The sequence below is a fragment of the Hoplias malabaricus genome, chromosome 13, assembly GCF_029633855.1.
Source record: "Hoplias malabaricus isolate fHopMal1 chromosome 13, fHopMal1.hap1, whole genome shotgun sequence".
Taxonomy (NCBI): Eukaryota; Metazoa; Chordata; class Actinopteri; order Characiformes; family Erythrinidae; genus Hoplias; species Hoplias malabaricus.
In genome coordinates, this window is record NC_089812.1 from 17,362,065 (window position 1) to 17,381,622 (window position 19,558).

At 41.8% G+C, this 19,558-nt stretch overlaps 1 long non-coding RNA gene across 2 annotated transcripts in view; it reads right to left on the reverse strand.

Moving 5' to 3' along the window:
* LOC136664326 (uncharacterized) overlaps window positions 1–11,274 on the reverse strand; it is a 50,919-nt gene extending 39,645 nt beyond the window's left edge. For both annotated transcript variants that reach the window (XR_010795118.1, XR_010795116.1), the window contains exon 1: window positions 11,158–11,274. This is a non-coding gene — a long non-coding RNA (uncharacterized lncRNA). The remainder of the gene's footprint in view (window positions 1–11,157) is intronic.
* Window positions 11,275–19,558: the final 8,284 nt, after the last annotated feature.

The following is a 19,558-nucleotide window of genomic DNA, read 5'->3' on the forward strand; positions in this document are numbered from 1 at the left end:
TGGAGACTGACTTCTATCACGCCTTCTGACTTCTATCGCAGTTTCTGTCCAGCGGGTGCTGCTGAGCCCCACCACCGTCACAAAGCACTCACAGATGGACACACTTCACATGGACCAGGGCCGTTTAAGCAGCCTAGCTCTGTTGGCCATTGAGAGGACACTAGTCAAGTCCCTGGAAAAGACGCCTTGTTGGTACGACAGGGTCACAGATAATTTTCTTGAAAAGGAACGGAGGGTAGAATTTACGTATAAATAAACCGACACATTTTATTATGTAGGCCGAAATTGAGCTTCCCCTCCTTGAAAGACCAGCATCCGCCACTGGCATGCAGTTATTATATCTTGCAGTCAAAAGCCTCACAATTGTCCCAAAACTGCCAGCTGCAACATATTTAGCATAAGCTGATAATATTGTCACTATCCAATGAAAACATGTATCTCCCAAAAATAGTAATATTACAGGAAAAGGAAACAAATCTCAACTTTCAATTGAAGTCTATGTAAAACTGTTTTATTTTATTAAGTAATTATGGAGAATTTCTTTTTATTCTTTTTATTATTTACTCCCCTATATGTTGTTGAATCCCCCTTTGAGATTCAGCGTTTCTGTTTCATAAAGAGAAGTGTAATGTTGCATATCATCGCTGTTCAATGAAAATCTCCATTTTTGTCAATTTGTAGTTTACCACATCATTTGAATACTTCCACTGGCCTTCAAAGTATGTGACCATTTCAGTATGAAGGCCCAATAGTAATACTCCAAACGTACTTGGTAAAAAATCTGTTTTTCATTGCCTTCCATTGCCAAGAAAGGTTTTCTTTCTGTAAAATTACTCTTTTGAAGATACATGTTTTTCATTGGACAGCGACAATATCCTCTGTCAGATATTTGTTCAATATTGTTTGATCCATGTGTTCTGTTTTGGTGGATTATATGTTCATCCCATCCCCAACACTCAAAATGCTGATCAGTACTCATATGATGCCTAACCCAATTAACTCTGACACACAAGTTCGGAGGTTTGCATATTGTGGCCACTACAAAACTACATCAGGAACGTTATATGAAATGAGATTGGTAACTGGTTAAAAAAATATATGTATATAAGACTTCATATTAGCTATCATGGAATCTGTTAATAAGGGAAATTCCACCTTTCATAAATAAGAGCCAATCAGCTCACAGGTAAATCTACTCGTGGGGAAAAAACCCTTCTATTTTTTAAATGAATTGAAAAAAAATTAAATGAAATGTTAAAAAATTTTAAATTGGAATATCATGAAACAGGGTTTTTTCATTAGTTGTCAGTTAAAATCATCAAATTAAAAGAAATAAACACTTGAAATATATCAGTCTGTGTGTAATGAATGAGTATATACACAAGTTTCACTTTTTGAATGGAATTACTGAAATAAACTTTTTTATGACATTCTAATTTTATGACCAGCACCTGTACATGCACCTCAGCCATGGATTGTGGAGATATGCACATTCACACTAGTCAGAACAACTTGATGTAAAAACAACATTTTACTCAGATGCTACAATATATGACATTTTAGATTTTACCAGTGATTTCAAGGTTTTAACACAATACTAGGGCATTCTTTGGCTTTATATGTCTCTAACCCATTCAAAGAAATTGGAGTCTGGTCTTGTATCAGTGGAAACATCTGCCTGGCTGAAATATCAAATATGGCTCCCAAGTGGACAGAGTAGATATTATCCTTTATATAGACATTTTTCTTAACTTGCAGATCTGGATTCACACCACAGATTTTAATTCCCTCTCTCCTCCAGCAAAGCTAAACAAATGGGTAATTACAGGGACCTGTTGGCTTACACTAACCTAGTCATTTTTCCTAAAAACAAGGTACAAAGCTTGAATAGTATAGAATAAACAAGAAGCAAATGAATAAATGAGAAAAGAAAAAAAATGCTAAACTTCTCATGTCAGCATGAAAAATGCCTCTTTGTCTGCACACAGCAGGAAAAGAGAATCACGTTGAATTTGTTTTAACTGGTTATTAAGCAAAAGAGCACCCTAAAGCTCCAACATGAGATACAATGATCACAAATCATGTCTCCAAATCTGAGGAAATGCATTGGCCACCTCAAGGCTGATGACTTGATTGCCAATTTATTATGGAGTGAAAAAAAATCAATTCTCTCAATTTGGTAGAGGATAAAGAGAAGCGCTTGATAAAAAGCCAAATAACAAGCTATAAAATGCAATCCTTTCCACTGATTCTCCTCTCTAATTTGCTTTTCTGGTTACCAAAGTATTCAAATAGCTAGAAGCTTTTCTCCTGTAGGGAACAATTACCAACACCAACTATCACCAACATTCAGTCCTCTAAGATTGCTCTACCTCAGCTCTAAGTAGTAACTTAGGAAGAGAATTCTTCTGAATCATTTTTTGGAGCTGTATTATTCATTTGTCCTTGCACTTTATTTTTTGCCCATAGTTTGGCTTATTTGTGTAATTTTATGCATCAATAAATTGTCAGATTTCATTTTGCATTATCTTTTTTCCCCCAATTGTCTCTGGTTTACTTATGTGTACACTGTTAGAAAAACTGTCACTGCGGTGGTGCCTTCAAGGTTACATATTAAGTACCTTAAGTTACTTAATAGTAACAGTGACAGCCAAATATGAAGGAGAGCTGCTGTGTTCAAATAATGTAGTAAACTAAATATTGACAGAAATGAAAATACCTGTTTTGATTGGACAGCTATGATATTTTGCTCAGTGTGTGTAGATCTGTCATGTTCTGCTCCTACCCTGTGTATTTTGTAACATGTCTAACTTTGCTCTGTTTAACTTCCCTGTTTTGCTACTGTCTCTTGTTTTCTTGTTGAACTTCCCACGTGTTTCTGTCATTGATTTGTTTTGCTCTTTGCTGCTCCTTTTTTTCCACCCTGGTCATGTGTATTACTTGGGAATGACCTGTAGCCATACATATTGTTCCCAGGTGTTCTTTGTTACCTGCCTTGTGCTTGTGTGTGTCATGGACCCCAATTAAACAACCCAGTGAGGTGGGCGAATATGTGTCATGACTAGGAACACGTGACTTAAAAAAAACTAAACCAAAGTTACCAAAAAACAAAACCAAACTGCTGAAGCCTTGCAGTTACTCAGCCTTCTATGATGTGTATATCCCCTGTCTTTGCCCATGCTGTATATAGTGCTTAGACATAAAAGCAAGGCAGAAATTGGAAGACTATCCACCCACAGCATTTGGAAAGAGAACATGTTGACTCTTGCTCTCAGATCTAACTGTGGCCACATAGGGGGCCAGAAACACATGGCAGAATTAATGAGCTATTACCAACCTCTACAGGGAATTAAATGTACCCATCTCTTTAACAAGGTACTTCATCTTGCATTGATATCTGCAGGTCATTTGTCTCCCAAAGGTAGGGGATAAGATGGTATGGGTAAGGAGGAGAGTAATGACTGACCGAGTCACCTGATAATCGTGCTGGATTTGTATCCAAAAGCCAGGACCAGGCACTTGCCAGTGGACTTCTTCTAATCCTACTGTACATAGGACCATGGGTGACCCACTCTGTGTAGTATAAAGTGCCTCCCAAAGCTGTTTTATTCTTCTTCATAAGTGAGTTGCACTTTACAGTTGCATAAGTGAGTTGCTTCTTTTCTAACTGGCACTAAAGCAACATCATTAGGCAGCCCAGCATGCTAGAAGGACATCTGTTGTGGCTGTGAATTTCTGAAAACAGAAAATGGTTTATTATGATTTAAAAAATATATAATTATGAATAAATGTTTCCCTGTAAATTAAAATAAATGTTTCCCTGTAAAATGTTTCCCTGCAATTCATTTGATAAAAACATTATTTTTCTGCATTCCCTGAATGAAACATATAAGCTCAATATCTTGGCCATGTTTCAAGTAAGTTTACTACAGAACCTTTAATATTTTCAGGCCACTTTCAGTATAATGGCAGTTTAATAATATGAAGAATTGAGGGGGGAAATTACCAGAGTATGTAATATGTGAATATATAATCAGGTCAATGTGTAATGTCATAAATCAGTCAATTTCTGAGCCCAAACATCCTTCCGAAATGAATTGTCTATGACTTTCCAAGCCTACAGTAAAATAAAACCTACGGCAGTCCTCATTTGTTTTATCTGATAATAGGCCTCTTAGTGCTTGGTTATTGATGTCTGCCATTGCAGATCTGTATGCAAATATCTGTTTTTGGCAAATATAGAGTCGATAGTGAGATACTGCAGATTTCATTTAGGCATCTAAACATGTCTCTTATGGATAAGAATGTGGACTAAATAGACTGCAGCAAAGTTGTTTCCCCCACTTAATGGTAGCAGGGAGGAATCTAAACTTTATTTCCTTGAGACTGCAAACCTTTTACAGAGCAATCAGTGGAATGACAAACTAATGGACCACATTGTTTTGCAGCTGGCTCTGAGGTGCTTTTGGTGCATGAATGTGGAACAGCTAAAAAGTGCCCAGTGATTTGAAAATGGCCACTTCTAACAGCATCTGGCGACAGAGAACTAGCCACAAAATGGCAATCGGAAGAGAAGAGCATGTGTGACACTCCCCATTATATCAGATCATTCAAGCAAGAGAGCCTCTTTACTGCACCCAATTTCTTCATTGTCCTATTCTGTTAGGGATTTAAATGGAACACATCACTCCTACTGTACCAAGGATGAGCTGCCATGTGGATAATAGTGCATCGTTACGGCTACAGGCCAATTTAGTTCTAAAAGATGAAGTTGGAAAAACAAACCAGGACATTTTTACTCCCACATTATTTCATCATGTCTAAAATGTCTCATAAAATGTCCATTACTATTAGTCTCGATGTTACAGAAAGAAAATAAAAACTGCAATAGTGAGTATGGAGTCATTTTATTCCCCACACCTGCTCATCCATTTTTTCAGAAGTTAAAGTTATTAATGGCAGGTTTGCCCCTCAACTTTGACTTTGGACAATTAGTTCTGGATCTCAAATGCTGAGCCAATGTATCCCAAAGATATTAATTCAAGCTTAATTTCTCCAAAGAACACAGCTCCACAGTTTAAAACTATGTCTGTACCCCTCCTGCAGTGGCGGATTCTGGTCTTTCAAAGAGGGGAAGCTCAATTTCGGCCTACATCATAAAATGTGGTTTATTTATACGTTATTTAACAATCGGTTTATTTATACGTAAATTCTACCCTCTGTTCCATTTCAAGAAAATGATCTGTGACCCTGTTGTACCAACAAGGCGTCTTTTCCAGGGACTTGACTAGTGTCCTCTCAAAGGCCAGCAGAGCTAGGCTGCTTAAACGGCCTTGGCCCATGTGAAGTGTGTCCGCCTGTGAGTGCTTTGTGACGGTAGAGGGGCTCAGCAGCACCTGCTGGACAGAAACTGCGATATAAGTCAGAAAGAGTGATAGAAGTCAGTCTCCAAACACAAGCAGCTACAAAAAACCCACCAGAAATAGAAGCTCAATTTGTCGCTAGTCGCTTTTAACAAAGAAAATGCCGCTAAGAGGATTAAGAAAGTCTGGTTCAACTCAGAACAGAATGAAAATATAATGCTCTCTCGGGTCTTTACACCAAAGGGTCGCTGATTCGCTTATTTCGCTGTCAATCAAAAAGGGATTCAGCCTCAGACAGATCATCAAGCAGAAGCTGAGCGTCCGGGCCAGCCGAGGCCAGCCCACTGCCCCATAGACCCCCAGAGACGCTGAGCGTCCGGTGGGCGGGACAAAGCCCAGCATTTATCCAATGGCTCGTCTCGTGTCGCTGCACTTCGCTGCTTCACCATTGAACTCTATGGACGCTCAGCGTCCGCGCTGTTTAAATCACCGTGAATCTACGCGAATGATTGGGCGGAAAGCCGCATCTTTACCAGTGATAAGAAGCTGATTCTGAACAAAAGTTGTAGTGCATATTTATTTATGGGAGGCCGTCTAGGGCAAATACTATGGGAGGCCGTCTAGGGCAAATACACTGAAACACTTGCGCACACTACATTGAAACAATTGCACACCACACACTGAAACACTTGCGCACACTACATTGAAACACTTGTGCACACTACACTGAAACACTTGCGCATACTACACTGAGACACTTGCACACTTGTCGATCAATTCCAAAAATGGAAGTGATTCTTTGCCAATTAAATCCCAGATTTAGGCAGTGGATAATCTGTTCTGCTGTTAAATCATACCGTGGGCGACCGGACGTGCCACTGGAAGTTGTTGGAGGAATTATGAGAATATTGTTGCCTTGATGTCTTTCGCCCGGAGATTGTTGTAAAATGAGAATTAGACACTGATATAAAGACTCCAAAAGAGTCGTGCATTCTCTCACCACAGCTCCTTCTCTGCGCCCAACTACACGTATGATGGACTGGATGGTTCTTGTGTGGTGCTCCAGTTCAGTGTAGTGTCTGTGTAGCGGGTCATCTTGTATGGATTCCACACAACGCAGGACATCACGCAAAAAATTACGGATATCCTCACTGTTACCAGAAATACGCAATGGCTGATCAAATATGAAAAGACTAATAAAAAATAATAAGAACAAATGTTTGTTCATCTCTGAAAAGACACAGAGCACAGGAATTAGTCATAAAAGATTGTACCCTGTGCTACACAGCTGAGTGCATCTTCTCTCTCTCTATCTCTCTCTCACACACACACACACGTCATGTATAATATATATACAAGTGTATGTGAAGTGTAGTGCAAATGTTTCAGTGTGTACTGTGCACGTGTTTCAGTGTAGTGTGCGCAAGTGTTTCATTGTAGTGTGCGCAAGTGTTTCAGTGTAGTGTGCGCAAGTGTTTCATTGTAGTGTGCGCAAGTGTTTCAGTGTAGTGTGCGCAAGTGTTTCAGTGTAGTGTGCGCACGTGTTTCAATGTACTGTGCGCAAGTGTTTCAGTGTAGTGCGCGCAAGTGTTTCAGTGTAGTGCGTGCAAGTGTAGTGTGCGCAAGTGTTTCAATGTAGTGCGTGCAAGTGTTTCAGTGTAGAGCGCAAGTGATTTAGTGTGTAGTGTGCAATTGTCTCAGTGTAGTATGCGCAAGTGTTTCAGTGTAGTGTGTGCAAGTGTTTCAATGTAGTGTGCGCAAGTGTTTCAGTGTGTAGTGTGCAAGTGTTTCAATGTACTGTGCGCAAGTGTTTCAGTGTGTAGTGTGCAAGTGTTTCAATGTACTGTGCGCAAGTGTTTCAGTGTGTAGTGTGCAAGTGTTTAAATGTAGTGTGCGCAAGTGTTTCAGTGTGTAGTGTGCAAGTGTTTAAATGTAGTGTGCGCAAGTGTTTCAGTGTGCAAGTGTTTAAATGTAGTGTGCGCAAGTGTTTCAGTGTATTTGCCCTAAACGGCCTCCCATATTTATTCAATGACATGTACACACAACAGAATATATTTGATCACTTATTTTTTGACACTTTAGGGGAAGCTGAGCTTCCCTTGCAGTCTTAGAGCAATCACCACTGCCCTCCTGACATATAGCATGGTGATATTAGGCTCATGTTTATCTTCTCCAGAGCCTCCCATTTCATTTAAGACTTTTCTGTTTAGATTATACAAGCTCGAGTTCACATTTGGACATATGTGTAAACAATGAATGCACCTTAAATTTTTTATCTATATAAGATTTATCTAGACACTGTTCAGAAGAAATGTATGCTTCATCTCGAGGTGCACAAAAGCATTTCTAATGTTTGTTGAATATTTTTAAAGTTTCAATACCATATCCAAGCACACATGAAATAATATGACTATATGAAAAACATTAAATAACATTCACCCGGTGTAAATAGTTATAAGACAATAAGCACACGTTGTGTGGAGATTTTGAAATACAGAGTCATAAACCTAAAGTTCTGCCTAGAAACAGAACTAAGCCTACAGAAACAAAAAGAAAATTCTACTGCACTTTTATTTCCTCCAAAGATATTTCTGGGAGTCAGAAGATGCAAACCACAAGCTTTACCAGTTTATGGCAGGAAATTTAAAAGGTCCACCCAAGGAGTGTTAAACTGATTCATCTTTGCCTGTTGGCTGATAACCAATTACATTTGAACTGCATTAAAGGCATGACTACCTCCAGAACCATTTTGTGTAGTGATTTTACACACAAACCATTGGTTTTGGGAAGGGTCCTGATCCAATTAAGTAATTTCCATTATAGAAACCTGCTTTTAATGCCGTGCCACATGAGGGCAAGCCAATGTTAGTTTTTGGGCCTTGTACCTTGCATAGAGATTTCTCCAGATTCTCTGAGCCTCTTAATGATATTATGTACTGTAGGTTAAGAAATATCCAGTTTTCTTACTATTTTGAGAAACATGATTTGTGAATTGCCCACAGTTTTTCACAGAGTGGGTGACCCCTCTCAATTTTTACTTCTGAAAGACTTGTTTTAAACTCAATCATGTCACTGACCTGTTGCCAAAGTTTTTGTTTGTTTTAGCCACTCTTTCCTGGCCCTGTCCTGACTTTTTTGTAAGGTGTTGCTGTCATTAAATTTAGAATTGACTTGCTAATTTAGAATTGCTAAATTTAGAATAGAATTGCAAAAAAAAAAAACACACACACAATAACATTTCTTGGTTGAAACATCAAAAACTTTTTTTATTAATTTCTGTTACATATAATTCCATTTCCTTTTAAACTTATTTAAACTGCATCCCAACTTGTTTTAAATAGAGTTTGTAGATGGATATACAGTAGGCATAGAAACAATTGAAGACATCTGCAGAAAAAAAAGCTGCAAAAACTGCTGAAAACTGCAAGGGCCCTGACATCTGTCAAACATGAAAACATAGACACTTCATGATTTTTTTTTCCATTCCGAAATAATTCAGACTATAGTTTTAATCATAATGTACAAATGTGGGAGACATGTGAAAACAGATGTTCACTGTTAAGCATGAAGAAATCCCGATGCTTTGTTGTGAAGTAAAGCAGAAGGTCAGAGATTAGGTCCTGACCTCTGCAGAGGGCAGATACTTCCATCAGCCTGGATTAAGAAAATACATTATACCTAATCCCCATTATAAAACACAGTGCCGAAAACATTCAATTCCACTCTACAAGCTCGCAAACTTTGTCATTATGAAATAAGGCTGCTGAAATCTCCAAGAGCATTTGTGAAAGAGAGAAAAAAAGAGCCCAGCTAAGATCAGTTTTGCAACAGGGCAAGTCCTTGGGGACATACAGACTCTTACTTAGCACAAACACATATTAACAATGATCATAAAATATCATGAATACATTTTTCCTTTGCACCACACCCCTGAAATAGAAAAGCAGAAAAGAAGAAGAAGAAGATGATGATGATGATGATTTTTCCTTTAACACTAAAGGCAGAGCCTATGACATAGGCTACACAGGAGCCCTATGTCGTTATGAGTGTTTTACTTTTACATTGCTTTTCAATTATTCTGCCACAACACAAGGGCTGAATCACAAACACTTTGTTCTACACTATGTAGTAAATAATGTAGTGGTGTAATAGTATTAGTATTTGAAATCTTTAAAGTGCACTATTTAGGTAGTAGGTTGTTGTTTGGGACAGAGCATAGTTTACATGATGTGTAAGGAAAATAACAAATACAAATCCGTTTTGTCGCATGGCGTTTATGCCGGAGTTCATGCAGCTTCAGAAGGTACATGGCGAGCGAAGCCTTCGCACGATGTTCCTTTTCTCTTAAATTACGTCATATTTCTTTCTCCGAAGCAACGGCGAACGTCGTCTCCACAAGAAGTATGCTGAGGCCTTCAGGCTTTCCACACGTCTAGCTGCTTCCGAGCTCCAGGCGTCCTTGTAGCTTCGCCGTGTCGCCCTCTTCGTACTAGACGCCGGACTACTACTCCTCCCGTCTGTCCCGTTGCTCGCGGAACGCCCCGCATATAATCTCCCACTGCGTCTGGTTTTCCCGCTCTAACAACATAACCCATTTTCGCTGCAGCTCTGCGCATGCAAAACCAAACCTTTCAATGTTTCCATGTGTTTTTTTTTTTTTTTACCTCCGGTGCATCACACAATCTTAGTTTACTGTTATTTTGCTTGAGTGTTTTAAAACTCAAGCAAAAAAAAAAATTCTTATCACTTTAATAATCTTATAATTTCTTTAATAAGTGGATTTCGTTTGTGCATACCTCCTGCTTATACTTCTGTAGGCAGCATTTTCTGATACACTACATTTATCTCACCTACTCTTATATTAAAGCAACTGTATTTATAAAAGTACACTATGGGCAGCACATTTTGACAAGGTAGTGTTGCTGGCACCAGGTCTAGGGGTGGCTGGGCCAGCAGCAAGGGATACACAGACCAAACAGCACTGTGTATCCTTAAAGTCTGTGAATCTGTGAAGCAGTGAGAAAACACGACAGCAGTGAAAAACTTAGTCGAAGTCAGCGCGAGTTTATTTCTGGACTTTACATTTTCATCACTTTAATAATTATTATTTAGGTTTTGTTCTATTTTTTTCTTGTTACAGTTACACAGCATTGATTTTTCACCATTTCCCCAGCCACACATAGTACATTTACACAACCATTGTAAGTAACACATACTCGAGACAGGCAATGCAGCTTAAGGCTGTCAAACATTACAGAAAAAGAGCACTGTAGTGTACATAAACCCCATAAACTCTACTGATAAGGCTTCTATTACTCAAAAACAACAGTCTTTAACTTCAATAAAAGAGACAAGATGTATTGGTGTGGATATTCTCAACTCACTCGTACATAGCACTTAGGAAGCTCACAAAATGGTGGCTACATCCCCACAGAAGATGAGACATCATGAAAATAGTGTCACTAGCTCCCCATTTTAGCTTGATAACATAACCAAGAGTGCTGTTTAACAAGGCATGACCCTGTAGCTTTAATATTTACAGATTTGCTATTCCACACGAAGGAAACATCTAGAACTACGATTAGAAACATTAGTTCAAGCTCTACCTCATTAAGCCGAATAAGATGGCAGCCATAGCTGGTAGCTAGTCACCCCAGATTTAAACATTGGATTACAGGCAAAACTAAACGTTTTTAACACAACTAAATACCACAAAAACTTCACAAAATGCTCTCGTGGCCATTTTTACCCATGCTTATGCAATCTAAAGCATTTAAGAAGCATTTATAACTACCTGTGAAGCAGTGAGAAAACATGACAGCAGTGAAAAACTTAGTCGAAGTCAGCGCAAGTTTATTTCTGGACTGCGCATGCTCAGAGTCTAAATTTTAATGTTCTCCCTGCAACGCACTGGGACATAGCGCCATCTAGGGGCGAGTGATGTAACACCATATAAAACAAACGAGCGGCTTGAAACGCTTTTAGAATGGTTCTGATAATTAAAATAATAAAAATAAAAAAATAAGTGTGATAAGGGGGGTTGTCTATGTGAGATTAATCTGTAGATGGAGGCAATTTTCTTACCCTCTACACTCTCCCCTGCTTCAAGAGATGTCTCCAGACATTTACAACTAAACTCATAATACTGTTTCAAATCTGTATTTAGTCTGCTGTCTGTGAACGTATCTATATACCTAATGTCTAAGTCATAAGTACTGGTCTGACATAGTAGCATGCTTCAGTGAATGCTGGATAAACTGTCATAGGGTAAGGCCCACATGCAACCATTGCATTCACTCCAGGTCTCCAAGATTGATATGAAGGCTGACCCAGCTGCTCATATGTGAATATTTCTTTGCACTTTGCAGCCCGAGTGGACCTCCTCACTGGCAGCTCTGTATCATCGGACAGCTCTACGTCAGGCTCAGCTTCTTCCATGGACCCTTCTGAATATACCCGGTGAAGCATGTTGTCTTTTTCAGGCAGTTCTTGAACATCCTCACCAGCAAATGCATCCTCATGCGTTGGTGCTTGGTTTGAGTCTGGTTATTTCAATGGCACAACTACTTTATGCACACCCTTTGATTCACCTCTTTGTCTCACCGGTGTGAATTCAGGTGCTACAACTCGGAGGCGGCAGTGGGGTTTGGATGGGAATGTCTGAGATGTGGTCTTCCTCCTTTCGTACACAGGTAATGGTCGAATATTGTAAAAGAATTCTTCATCAGCAGAGTCATCCGAACGGTGCTGGTCTGGCTCTTTACTCTTTGTTTGGTGGCAATTTCGTCCATGAAGTTGTTTTCTTCTCTGATAAGTCTGTTCATTTGGATCAATTGGCAGGTCGTTTACAGGAAGTAGGAGATTGCGATGACACACACGGATGTGTCGGTCCCCATTCTCAGCTTGAATCCTATAAACAGGTCCATCTCCTACCCTTTCCATGACCCTGTGCACCTTGTTCTCCCAATATGGACGAAGCTTGCCTGGGCCACCTCTCTCAGACAAGTTGCGGACAAGTACCCGATCCCCTGGCTGAAGAACGATGCCCTTAACACCTCGGTCATAGTGTTGTTTACCTTTGGCAGAGCACTTCTGGCTGTGACTTGAGGCGATCTTATATGCCTCCTGCATCCGAGAAGCCCACTGCTGTGCATATTCTTGCTTGGTCTGAGTCTCTCCTTCCGGTTTGAGGTCGAACAGTAAATCAATAGGCAGGCGTGGAGCTCTTCCATAAAGGAGAAAGAATGGTGAATAGCCTGTCGCTTCATGCTTCGTACAGTTATATGCATGGATGAGATGAGGCAAGTGGTCCTTCCACTCTGTCTTTTTCTCTTCCTGCAGGGTGCGAAGCATCTGAAGAAGTGTCCTATTCAATCTTTCCACCGGATTACCCTGTGGATGATAGCAGGTGGTGCGAGAATGTGAAACTCCTGCAAGCTGCTCAAGTCGCTGAAAGAGGCTGTTCTCGAACTCCCGCCCCTGATCATGATGTAACTTCTCAGGGTACCCAAAGCGAGGAATAAAGTCAGAGAAGATCTTCTCAGCTGCAGTTTTTCCAGATTTGTTCTTAGTTGGATACGCCTGGGCAAAACGTGTAAAGTGGTCACATAAAACTAAGATGTACTCGTAGCCACCTTTACTTGGTTTGAGGTGAAGATAATCAACAGACACAAGCTCAAAAGGGAAAGTGGACGTTATGGACCCCATTGGCGCTTTGTCTGGAATATTAGGCCGCTTCTGCTTGATACATGAGCACTGTCGGATAACATAGTCCTCAATTTCCTTTTGCATGAAAGGCCAATAAAACCTTTCCCTGGCTAAATGGTTGACCTTATCAGCCCCCACATGCCCCATGTCATCGTGGAGCTGCTTAAGTACCAGTGGCTTAAGTTTACATGGGAGTACCAGCTGTTTATGTGTTCTCGTCTGTCTGTACAGAATTCCTTTGTCAATTTTCAGTCTGTTCCATTCATGTACTAGTCGTCGTGTTTCTTGTCCCATCTGTCTCTTGTCTTTGTCTTTAGGACTCCAGCATCCTTTCTTTAATCTCATCACTTTGCAGATGGAGATATCCTCCTCCTGAGCAGCTCTGATATCCTCTGGGGTGATGAGGGGAACACTCACAGAAAGCTTGTCTTCGTCACCAGCCTGCAGTTGTAGGGCAGCCAACCATGGCACATCCTGATTCTTCACAGCTTCCCCGCCCTGCCAGACAGCAGACATTACTTCTGGGGGCATTATTTCAGTATTGTGCTTAGATGATCTTGGAGTTTCAGTGGATACCGTGAAAGGGTGTCAGCATCAGTGTTTGCTTTACCTGGCCGGTACTTAATTGTAAAGTGGAAGTCAGCTAACTCTCCTACCCATCTATGTCCCACTACACTCAACCGAGCTGTGCTTAAAACATATGTAAGTGGGTTATTATCAGTATATACTGTGAAAGTAGGTGCATAATACAGATAATCCTGAAATTTATCGCAGATTGCCCACTTCAATGCAAGAAACTCAAGCTTGCCAGAGTGGAGATGGTAGTTTCGTTCAGCAGGTGTGAGCGTCCTTGAGCCAAAGGCTATAACTCTGAGTTTTCCACCCTGCTGCTGGTAAAGCACAGCCCCCAACCCTTCATTGGAAGCATCCGTGTGTAACACGAATGGTAGTTCAAAGTTCGGATATGCTAGGATGGATGGGTGAGTTAACATATCCACCAGGTTAGATAGGATGGTACTGTGCTCAAGTGTCCACTGCACAGGTGTCTTGGAGGACAGCTGACCCTGAGTGGTTCGTATTTTTTTGGTTTTACTGCTGGCCTTGTTTTGGCTGTCCTCACTGGGACCCTCCAGGAGCTTGAACAGAGTCTGGAAAAGTCTTGTATGAAGGACCTATAATAACCCAGGAACCCTAATAGAGCTCTGACCTCTCCTACAGTCTTCGGCTCTCTCTCTTTTAATTGAAGAACTGCTTCCAGGTCCTTAGGGTCTATCTGAATGCCTTCACCTGATACTAACCTTCCTATGTACCTCACCTGGCGTTTGAACAGCTCACATTTTTCCGGACGCAGCTTAGCTCCATGCTCCCTTAGACGGCAAAGTACTCGCCTGAGGTCCCTGACATGGTCATGGAACGTCTTGGAAAAGCACAGGACGTCATCTAGGTATGGACAGCAGCATTCATCTCTCAGACCATCAAGGATACCCTCCATAGACCTTTGAAATGCTGCAGGAGCATTCATGAGACCAAATGGAAGCCGATTCCACTCATAAAGGGACCAGGGAGTACTAAAAGCAGTCAGATGTCTGGAGTTCTCATCCACAAAACCCTGGTGGTAAGCGCTGCCCTGATCAAGTATGGAGAACCAGTTATAGCCACCAAGATTATCCAGCAAATCCTGGATACGTGGGAGTGGGTGGCGGTCGGGAACCGTTTTGCCATTTAACTCACGGAAATCCACACAGAGACGCAAGCTCTTGTCCTTTTTCCGAACGCAAACCACAGGGGACGAGTATGGCGAAGTGGAATTTCTTATCCAACCGTGGTCCAGTAAATTACGTACATACCCTTTTACCTCTTTATACAGAGGCTGGGGTATTGAATTGTAACGTTTCTGCACAGGTGTTTCATCTCGCAGATGTATTTTTAGTTGTAAGCTTGGTATGCAGCCAATGTCAGCTTCATCTTTAGCAAATACATCTGACTCACTGTACAGCATTTCTCTGACTACCTGTTGTTCATCCTCACTAAGATGTGACAAATCAACAGGGGGTTGCCACCTGTTCATCTCTTTCTTGGCTTGGACTATACTCTTCACCTTGTTTAAGCTGTGCTGTACACGTTTGAACCATGGGAGAGTACACAGTCTCTGGTGCCCCACAGGAATGCTGTATTGGCTGTACTGCTATAACATCTTCGAGGGTGCCCAGCACAGTCCTCCGTGGCAGATAAATGTCATGTTTAGTTGAGTTCTGAAGTGGGATTTTTGTATGTTTAGAGAGACCAATGGGGACATCTATTAGTGTGGAAAATGGCTCTAATCCCTCAGGATAGTAACACTCAGGACTAGGTTGGAAAAGCATTGTTCCACCTTTTGGCCTTGTTCTGACCCTGCACTTGACTTCATGAATTCGGCCAGCAGGAACTTACACCCTGTTTTCCAACTCTCACACTAAATGACTGGAATGTTTCTTCAGGTACTTGCATCTGAAGAACAGAGACCAGAGACTCCGCTGTTCTCCCACTGACACTCAGTGCTTCCTTAAGTAAGGCAGTAATATTCACTGCACTCTGCTCTTCCTTGTTTTCTTTGATAATCTCTGCGATGACATTACTTTTTATTATTATTATCGTTACACTTATATAGCGCCTTTCTAGACACCCAAGGACGCTTTACAATCTACACTGCTCAGAACGCTCAATTCACACACACACTGGCGAGAAGCGGCAGCCAAACGCGCACAGACCGTCCACCTGGAGGACTGCATCGGGCACTAGGGTTTAACCCAGGACAGAGCGCCAATCCATATCTGGGCTCACACATACAGACATTCATTCACACACCAGGACAGTTATTAGAGAAGCCAATTCACCTACCCTCCATGTTTTTGGACTGTGGGAGGAAACCGGAGCCCCCGGAGGAAACCCACGCAGACACGGGGAGAACATGGAAACTCCATCCAGATGGGACTTGAACCCAAGATCCCAGCGCTGGGAGGCGAACGTGCTAACCACCAAGCCACCGTGCCGCCACGGTACCTAAAAGAGCACAGTTAACAGAACTGTGACCAATTAGTATTGGTACTCGAATAGCTACATGTCCCTGACTCCTACTACATACTTGAAGATCAACTTCTGCCCAACCCTCAAAGGAAACTCCGGTCCCATTAGCAGCGAATACTTCAAGGGGGTGATCAGTCAAAAGAGTGTTATGAGACAATATCTGTAGTTTGGGCAACATTTTCTCTACCCATTCCCTCCCCACTATGGTCACCTGAGCCCCTGAATCAAGCAGCATTTGAATTGGGACCCCATTGATTGCGCATGACACCATACACCTTTTGCCTATGAGCTGGGCTACATACTTCCTAGGAGGCAGACAAGGTTGCTTTGGGTTTTTGGAGTTGGCTGTTTCTTTGCAATGCTTCTGCAACGAGGGCTTTTCAATAGCGATGGTCACTGGCAGCCCCCGCCCCAGTGACCCCACCCCGTTTCCCGACGACTTCCTCTGAAGGCAGCCAACTGCCCTATGCCCCTCCTGACCACATATAAAACAATGAGAACAGCTCAAATTGTTTCGCTGTATACAGTTCTGACATCTGCCTTTTGACTCAAGCATTGGTGCTGGGTGGTAAATGGGAGGTGAAGAGTTATTAGAAGTCATACTCTCAGTGGGTTTTACCATCTGGGCCAAGTTTTTGGTTAAAGAAGACACTTGGGCTGTCAATTCCATGATGGCAGCACGGTTGGCCTGTAACTCCGAGTCAACATGGGTCGATTTAGACTGGTCATTCGGCCCACTACTGGCGTGCTGAGCTGTATTTACAGCCACTGGTCGGGCTCTGGCAACTGCTCCAAGGCGTTTTAATCTATCTGTCTCCTCACTAGTGGACTTAGTGATCTTTTCTAAAAGGCAGTCATCACTAACCTGTAAGACTGTTAGGTAAGGTTTGAGATCACGTCTAACATGGCTACTTTTCTCATTGAGACCCTGGTAGAGTGTGTGTAGGAATGTGCCTTGAACAAGCTTTCGATCGTAGCTAAAGTCAGCACCAGGTTGTTGCGACTCAAAAAGAACTCTTTGTTTTAGACCCATAATGCGGTACAAAAACTGCTGTGGACTCTCTTTTAACTCTAAAAAGAGTTCAGTACTGTTTTTATCTCTAATGTGAGAGCGGAGAAACCGCTTGAGCTCATCTACAGTCAGATCATCCTTATTATTTAGCATCTCTCTAAAGGTACCCGGCTTAGTTATTCTGCGCACTGTACGGATAATCTCAGACTCACTGAACCCTTCTTGTAGCCCTTCATCAAAATGTTTACAAAGGCTACTGTATGACATATCAGACCCTGCATCAGAGATCTGACCACCATGAAGCTTAAATTCTCTGCGTGGAAACAGAGCAGCTACATCAGTGAACCTCACTACCTGATCAGCGATGCTGGAGGGTGGACTGGATATACCTGGAGGAACATCATTAGCACCTCTTGTGGAAGACCTGGCTGTTGTCAAGGTTATGTAATTACTGGGTGAAGTGTTAGTGTCTCTGTCCCGATGCAGATGTTGTATATCTCTGCCAGTAGTCCCCGCAGTCTGATGTAGATCAGGAGAGGTGTGCTCAGGATGAGTTGGCATGACAGGATCTGGCTGATGAGAAGGTGTGTGGTCCGTCTGGAGGGGTGCAGCACTGTCAGCTCTATCGGCTTCTACTTCTTTAGCCAAAAGATCAGTGAGCATGTCATTGAGAATGAGGAGTTGAGACATGCCCTCGTCTTCCATGTCCCTTAACCGATCACTCCGTAGATAATCAACAATGAAGTCATAAAGTTCTGGCTCACTTAGGTTGGCAGGGCTGACTGTTGACTCTTCCTCGTCGATTGCACATGCAACCGTTTGTAGCTGACTCTCATTCAAAACTGAAAGTCTCTTCTGAACCGTGTAGACTAACATCCGCCGTGGGGTAGAGGTAGCCATTGGGGCTAGACACTGGTGGCCTCCGCTCTCTGGATGGCGTATGATACTGCAGCCTTCCCTGAAGCTCCGGACACGTCTTGTCGTCATAGTACACTCCTTCCCCAGGTAGGTGGCGCTAGATCCCGGACGAGCCCCCAATTGTTGCCGGCACCAGGTCTAGGGGTGGCTGGGCCAGCAGCAAGGGATACACAGACCAAACAGCACTGTGTATCCTTAAAGTCTGTGAATCTGTGAAGCAGTGAGAAAACACGACAGCAGTGAAAAACTTAGTCGAAGTCAGCGCGAGTTTATTTCTGGACTTTACATTTTCATCACTTTAATAATTATTATTTAGGTTTTGTTCTATTTTTTCTTGTTACAGTTACACAGCATTGATTTTTCACCATTTCCCAGCCACACATAGTACATTTACACAACCATCGTAAGTAACACATACTCGAGACAGGCAATGCAGCTTAAGGCTGTCAAACTTTACAGAAAAAGAGCACTGTAGTGTACATAAACTCCATAAACTCTACTGATAAGGCTTCTATTACTCAAAAACAACAGTCTTTAACTTCAATAAAAGAGACAAGATGTATTGGTGTGGATATTCTCAACTCACTCGTACATAGCACTTAGGAAGCTCACAAAATGGTGGCTACATCCCCACAGAAGATGAGACATCATGAAAATAGTGTCACTAGCTCCCCATTGTAGCTTGATAACAAAACCAAGAGTGCTGTTTAACAAGGCATGACCCTGTAGCTTTAATATTTACAGATTTGCTATTCCACACGAAGGAAACATCTAGAACTACGATTAGAAACATTAGTTCAAGCTCTACCTCATTAAGCCGAATAAGATGGCAGCCATAGCTGGTAGCTAGTCACCCCAGATTTAAACATTGGATTACAGGCAAAACTAAACATTTTTAACACAACCAAATACCACAAAAAACTTCACAAAATGCTCTCGTGGCCATTTTTACCCATGCTTATGCAATCTAAAGCATTTAAGAAGCATTTATAACTACCTGTGAAGCAGTGAGAAAACACGACAGCAGTGAAAAACTTAGTCAAAGTCAGCACGAGTTTATTTCTGGACTGCGCATGCTCAGAGTCTAAATTTTAATGTTCTCCCTGCAACGCACTGGGACATAGCGCCATCTAGGGGCGAGTGATGTAACACCATATAAAACAAACAAGAGTGGCTTGAAACGCTTTTAGAATGGTTCTGATAATTAAAATAATAAAAATAAAAAAATAAGTGTGATAAGGGGAGTTGTCTATGTGAGATTAATCTGTAGATGGAGGCAATTTTCCTACCCTCTACAGTAGCATAACTCATCAGAACCCTGGTACCAGGCCCACTGCACTTAACCACTATGCCTTGGATCCGCCTCCTTGCTGCAGAGGCTACCCTCACTGGCCACCCTCCCACACTCCCTGGTGCTTCTAGGTGCTTCCACACTACCTCTCAATGCAGTGATCCCAGCGTCGGACCCTGCAGCTGCTGCCACACTCCCAGGTCC